The 7,237-nt window shown below is 38.7% G+C and overlaps 1 non-coding gene across 1 annotated transcript; it reads left to right on the top strand.

Moving 5' to 3' along the window:
* Positions 1 to 3,941: 3,941 nt before the first annotated feature.
* On the top strand, positions 3,942 to 4,049 carry LOC130971495 (small nucleolar RNA R71). The gene has a single exon (XR_009082711.1). It is a non-coding gene; the product is annotated as a small nucleolar RNA R71 (small nucleolar RNA).
* The last annotated feature ends 3,188 nt before the right edge of the window (positions 4,050 to 7,237 follow it).

The raw sequence follows: 7,237 nt of genomic DNA, 5'->3' as shown, positions 1-7,237 counted from the left end.
AGGTGAGCACAATACATTGCATAAAAGATAAGTGGCACACCAAACTTAGTGTGACACTTTCACTTGAAATTAATGCAAGTATCTAGTAAGCATTGGAACCAAATTTTGTTGCATAGCAACACCAAACTTAGAATGCAACCACATGTCAATTTATTTAAACTAAAACTAAATAAAAGAAACTGTTATTTGTTGAATACAATCACCAAGCCAAGATTTGTCATGAATAAGGATCTCTTGGTGATGTATTAACAAAAACAGTTAATAAAAGAAAACATAAAAAAATAAAAAATTGACTAAAACAAAGAGAATGCAAACGAAATGTCAAAACAAAAGAAAAATAACAATGCAAAGGCAATATGATTATGCAGACAAGTGATGTTGCTGGATGAGTTGCATAGAAAAATAAGTGGCACACCAAACTTAGAATCTTGGTGTGTCACTTTCATTTTTGATTTGATGCAATCATCCAAAAAGATTGAAAATAATTTGTTGCAAGGCAACACCAAACTTAGAATGTAATCATATGCTAATTTATTGAAATTTAAACAAAGCATGGAGAAGAAATGTACCTACTGTCTACCTGTTCTTCACTTTCTTCCTCTTCTTCCAGTTTGTTAAGAGGAATGACTTCAAGGGAGGAGAAGTTTCAGCTATTGTCCCCTGTCTTGGTCTCCTTTCAGCAATCTTTCTTTTGAAATTGGCTTGATTGAGCTTGCTTGCTTGATCAGGGGGAGGATTGTTTGCAGTTGACCTTTTCTTGAATGTTGTCCTTGGTATCTTGGTCACAATCCTCTTCTTGGTGCTTTTGTTAATTGCCTTCACTTCTTGGATGTCAAGACATGGTTGCTGTGTGATTTTTGGAGTAATTTCTTCATCAAGAGCCTCTTGCATTGGTGGTTCCATGAGTTTTTCCTCTTTGCACTGCTTCATCAAAGCTCAATGGAAAAGAGACTCCAAAGGCAAGCTGGTTCAATTAAGAAGACTGGACCTCAAGCCTATGGCTAGAGGATGGTTTGAGTTCATCCAACGCTCCATCATCCCCACTAGCAACTGATCCGAAGTTACTGTGGATCGGGCTATCATGATTCATAGCATCATGAATAGAGAGGAAGTAGAAGTTCATGAAGTCATCTCCCTTGAATTCTACAAAATAGCCAAAAAGTCCTCCACCATGGCAAGGCTAGCTTTTCCTCATCTTATTTGCCATCTATGTTACTCAGCTTGAGTTATCATAGAAGGAGACATCCCCATTGAGGAGGATAAGCCCATCACTAAGAAGAGGATGGAGCAAACAAGAGAGCCCACTCATGGATCCCAAGAGACGCATGAGGAAGCTCATCACCAAGAAATCCCGAAAATGCCTCAAGGGATGCACTTTCCTCCCAACAATTATTGGGAACAACTCAACACTTCTCTAGAAGACTTGAGTTACAATATGGATCAATTAAGGGTGGAACATCAAGAGCACTCTATCATTCTCCATGAAATTAGAGAAGATCAAAGAGCAATGAGGGAGGAGCAACAAAGACAAGAAAGAGACATAGAAGAGCTCAAGGACATCATTGGCTCTTCAAGAAGAAAGCGCCACCATCACTAAGGTGGACTCATTCCTTGTTCTTATTTCTCTATTATTTTTTTCGGTTTTTATGCTATATGTTTATGTTTTGTGTCTTTACTTCATGATCATTAGTATGTAATAACTATGTCTTAAGGCTATGAATAATTCTATAAATCCTTCAGCTCTCTTAAATGAAAAATGTTTCTAATACAAAAGAACAAGAAGTACCTGAGTTTCAAATTTATCCTTGAAATTAGTTTAATTATATTGATGTGGTGACAATACTTTTGTTTTCTGAATGAATGCTTGAATAGTGCATATTTTTGATCTTGTTGTTTATGAATGTTAAAATTGTTGGCTCTTGAAAGAATGATGAATAAGAGAAATGTTATTGATGATCTGAAAAATCATAAAATTGATTCTTGAAGCAAGAAAAAGCAGTGAAAAAGAAGCTTGCAAAAAAAAAAGTGGCAAAAAAAAAATTATAGAAAGAAAAAAGAAAAAGCAAGCAGAAAAAGCCAATAGCCCTTAAAACCAAAAGACAAGGGTAAAAAGGATCCAAGGCTTTGAGCATCAATGGATAGGAGGGCTGGTGCACGAAATTGTAATCAATACTTTTCACAACTCAAATAATCCCCGGTAATGAATCCAAAAACTTGGTGTTCAATACCATGGCATAAACACAACTTCGCACAACTAACCAGCAAGTGCACTGGGTCGTCCAAGTAATAAACCTTACGCGAGTAAGGGTCGATCCCACGGAGATTGTTGATATGAAGCAAGCTATGGTCACCTTGTAAATCTTAGTCAGGCAGACTCAAATGGTTATGGATGATATATGAATAAAACATAAAGATAAAGATAGAGATACTTATGTAATTCATTGGTGAGAACTTCAGATAAGCGAATGGAGATGCTTTGTCCCTTCCGTCTCTCTGCTTTTCTACTGTCCTCATCCAATCCTTCTTACTCCTTTCCATGGCAAGCTGTATGTTGGGCATCACCGTTGTCAATGGCTACAGTCCCGTCCTCTCAGTGGAAATGTTCAACGCACCCTGTCACGGCACGGCTATCCAGCTGTCGGTTCTCGATCATGTCGGAATAGAATCCAGTGATTCTTTTGCGTCTGTCACTAACGCCCCACAATCACGAGTTTGAAGCTCGTCACAGTCATTCAATCATTGAATCCTACTCAGAATACCACAGACAAGGTTTAGACCTTCCGGATTCTCTTGAATGCCGCCATCAATTCTATGGTGCAAGGTATTGAAAACTTCCCAAGATCTTGTCTCTTTTGAGGTAATTTCTGCCTAGACAAGTCATCCAGTTCTTTGGTGAGCAAAGGGGGTTCGTTCTCCCAAGTCTCATTACCAAATAACTTGTCATTTAGCTTCATGATTGCTCCAAGGTATTTAGCAACTTGCTCTTCAGTGACATATTCATCCTCTTCAGAGGAAGAATACTCATCAGAGCTCATGAATGGCAGAAGTAAATCCAATGGAATCTCTATGGTCTCAGATTCCCATGGTTCCTTATTAGGGAACTCATTGGAGTTCAGTTCACGCCCATTGAGGTCTTCCTCAGTGGCGTTCACTACCTCTTCCTCCTCTCCCAATTCGGCCATGTGGATGGCCTTGCACTCTCCTTTTGGTATTTCTTCTGTATTGCTTGGAAGAGTACTAGGAGGGAGTTCAGTAATTTTCTTGCTCAGCTGACCCACTTGTGCCTCCAAGTTTCTAATGGAGGACCTTGTTTCAGTCATGAAACTTTGAGTGGTTTTGATTAGATCAGAGACCATGGTTGCTAAGTCAGAGTGGTTCTGCTTAGAATTCTCTGTCTGTTGCTGAGAAGATGATGGAAAAGGCTTGCCATTGCTAAACCTGTTTCTTCCACCATTATTATTGTTGAAACCTTGTTGAGGTCTCTGTTGATCCTTCCATGAGAGATTTGGATGATTTCTTCATGAAGAGTTATAGGTGTTTCCATAAGGTTCTCCCATGTAATTCACCTCTTCCATTGAAGGGTTCTCAGGATCATAAGCTTCTTCTTCAGATGAAGCATCCTTAGTACTCCCTGGTGCATTTTGCATTCCAGACAGACTTTTAGAAATCAAATTGACTTGCTGAGTCAATATCTTGTTCTGAGCCAATATGGCATTCAGAGTATCAATCTCAAGAACTCCTCTCTTCTGATTCGTCCCATTGTTCACAGGATTCCTTTCAGAAGTGTACATGAATTGGTTATTTGCAACCATTTCAATTAGTTCTTGAGCTTCTGTAGGCGTCTTCTTCAGATGAAGAGATCCTCCAGCAGAGCTATCCAAAGACATCTTGGATAGTTCAGAGAGTCCATCATAGAAAATACCTATGATGCTCCATTCAGAAAGCATGTCAGAAGGACATTTTCTGATCAATTGTTTGTATCTTTCCCAAGCTTCATAGAGGGATTCTCCTTCCTTCTGTCTGAAGGTTTGGACTTCCACTCTAAGCTTACTCAATTTTTGAGGTGGAAAGAACTTTGCCAAGAAGGCATTGACTAGCTTTTCCCAAGAGTTCAGGCTGTCTTTAGGTTGTAAGTCCAACCATATTCTAGCTCTGTCTATTACAGCAAAAGGGAATAGCATAAGTCTGTAGACCTCAGGGTCAACCCCATTAGTCTTGACAGTGTCACAGATTTGCAAGAACTCAGCTAAAAACTGATGAGGATCTTCCAATGGAAGTCCATGGAACTTGCAATTTTGTTGCATTAGAGAAACTAATTGAGGCTTAAGCTCAAAGTTGTTTGCTCCAATGGCAGGGATAGAGATGCTTCTCCCATAGAAGTCGGGAGTAGGTGCAGTAAAGTCACCCAGCACCTTCCTTGCATTGTTGGCATTGTTGTTGTTTTCGGCTGCCATGGGTTCTTCTTCTTTGAAGATTTCTGTTAGGTCCTCTACAGAGAGTTGTGCCTTAGCTTCTCTTAGCTTTTTCTTCAAGGTCCTTTCAGGTTCAGGGTCAGCCTCAACAATAATGCTTTTGTCTTTGCTCCTGCTCATATGAAAGAGAATAGAGCAAGAAAATATGGAATCCTCTATGTCACAGTATAGAGATTCCTTGAGGTGTCAGAGAAAAAGAAAAATAGAAGGAAGAAGTAGAGAATTCGAACTTATCAAGAAAGATGGAGTTCGAATTGTGCATTGAGGAATAGTGTTAGTCCATAAATAGAAGGATGTGAGAAGAGGGGAAGGAATTTTCGAAAATTAAGTAAAAGATTTTAAAAACATTTTGAAAAATACTAATTGATTTTCAAAAACCAAGAGTGGAAAAGAAATCAAGTGATTTTTGAAAAAGATTTTGAAATTAGAAATAAAAAAGATATGATTGAAAATTATTTTAAAAAAAAGATGTGATTAAAAAGATATGATTGAAAAATAATTTAAAAAGATTTGATTTTAAAAATTAATGACTTGGCTAACAAGGAAAGATATGATTCAAACATTAAACCTTTCTCAACAGAAAAGGCAACATACTTGAATTGCTGAATCAAATCATTAATTGATAGCAAGTATTTTTGAAAATGGAAAGAAATTGATTTTGAAAAAGATTTGATTGAAAAGATTTGATTTGAAAAAGATTTGATTTTGAAAAAAAAAACTTTGAAAACTTGAAAAAAAATTTGCATTAAAAACAAAATCTTCCCTCTTGTGCCATCCTGGCGTTAAACGCCCAAAGCACTACCCTTTTGGGCGTTAAACGCCCAGCCAGGCACCCTGGCTGGCGTTTAAACGCCAGTTTTTCCTTCTTCACTGGGCGTTTTGAACGCCCAGCTTTTTCTTTATAATTCTTCTGCTGCATGTACTGAATTCTCAGTTCCCTGTATTATTGACTTGAAAACAGAACCAATATCAAATAAACAATGCATGCAAGACACCAAACTTAAAATGAGACACTGGACTCAACAAGATACATAAAATATTTTTGGTTTTTATGATTTTGTAATTTTTTTGGTTTTTTTTCGAAAATTAAGTGGAAAAGAAAATAAAGGTATCAAAATTCTTAATGAGAATTCCAGGAATCATGCAATGTTAGTCTAAAGCTTCAGTCTAAAGGAATTAGACATGGATAGCCAAGCTTCAGCAGGACATTGCATTCAAGAGCTAAATTGATGAGAATCAATCAGCTTTGGTGATGATAAGATCATCACTTTGAAACACTAGAATTCATTCTTAAGAACTCTGAAAAATACCTAATCTAAGCAACAAGATGAACCGTCAGTTGTCCATACTCGAAACAATCCCCGGCAACGGCGCCAAAAACTTGGTGCACGAAATTGTGATCAATACTTTTCACAACTCAAATAATCCCCGGTAATGAATCCAAAAACTTGGTGTTCAATACCATGGCATAAACACAACTTCGCACAACTAACCAGCAAGTGCACTGGGTCGTCCAAGTAATAAACCTTACGCGAGTAAGGGTCAATCCCACGGAGATTGTTGATATGAAGCAAGCTATGGTCACCTTGTAAATCTTAGTCAGGCAGACTCAAATGGTTATGGATGATATATGAATAAAACATAAAGATAAAGATAGAGATACTTATGTAATTCATTGGTGAGAACTTCAGATAACCGAATGGAGATGCTTTGTCCCTTCCATCTCTCTGCTTTCCTACTGTCTTCATCCAATCCTTCTTACTCCTTTCCATGGCAAGCTGTATGTTGGGCATCACCGTTGTCAATGGCTACAGTCCCGTCCTCTCAGTGGAAATGTTCAACACACCCTGTCACGGCACGGCTATCCAGCTGTCGGTTCTCGATCATGTCGGAATAGAATCCAGTGATTCTTTTGCGTCTGTCACTAACGCCCCACAATCACGAGTTTGAAGCTCGTTACAGTCATTCAATCATTGAATCCTACTCAGAATACCACAGACAAGGTTTAGACCTTCCGGATTCACTTGAATGCCGCCATCAATTCTAGCTTATACCACGAAGATTCCGGTTAAGGAAATCCAAGAGATAAACATTCAAGCCTTGTTTGCTTGTAGAACGGAAGTGGTTGTCAGTCACGCGTTCATAAGTGAGAATGATGATGAGCGTCACATAATCATCACCTTCATCATGTTCTTGAGTGCGAATGAATATCTTGGAATAAGAACAAGCTGAATTGAATAGAAGAACAATAGTAATTGCATTAATACTCGAGGTACAGCAGAGCTCCACACCTTAATCTATGGTGTGTAGAAACTCCACCGTTGAAAATACATAAGACAAGGTCTAGGCATGGCCGAAAGGCCAGCCTCCCAGATGAATGTCACTGATTTGGACCTCTCGCATAGGTGTCACTGATGCGCGTAGGCGAGCCCCTCAACCCGAATGCATTGCTCGCGTCGTGTGCCATGTGGCCGCGTACACAACCAAAGAAAATGCACATCTACATACGCGACAAACATCTCGCGTACGCGAGCCCTTTGGACAGTATCCAATGGGCGCGTCGAGTGTGTTCCTTGTGTACGCATGCATATAAGAAGTTTTAAAAAGATGTTAAGTCCAGAATCCCTATTTTGCACTCCAAACTTTGATTGCCCATAACTTTCTAGTTTTAAAACATTTTCCACCGTTCTTCAAACGGTGTAAACCTTTCGGACCAAATTTTCTTTCTAGAAAAATATGATAAAAATTGGAGGTTCGGAGGCCAA

Source organism: Arachis stenosperma, chromosome 3, assembly GCF_014773155.1.
Source record: "Arachis stenosperma cultivar V10309 chromosome 3, arast.V10309.gnm1.PFL2, whole genome shotgun sequence".
Lineage (NCBI taxonomy): Eukaryota > Viridiplantae > Streptophyta > Magnoliopsida > Fabales > Fabaceae > Arachis > Arachis stenosperma.
Note: the sequence above shows the minus strand (reverse complement) of the source record. Positions and strands in the feature narration are given on the sequence as shown.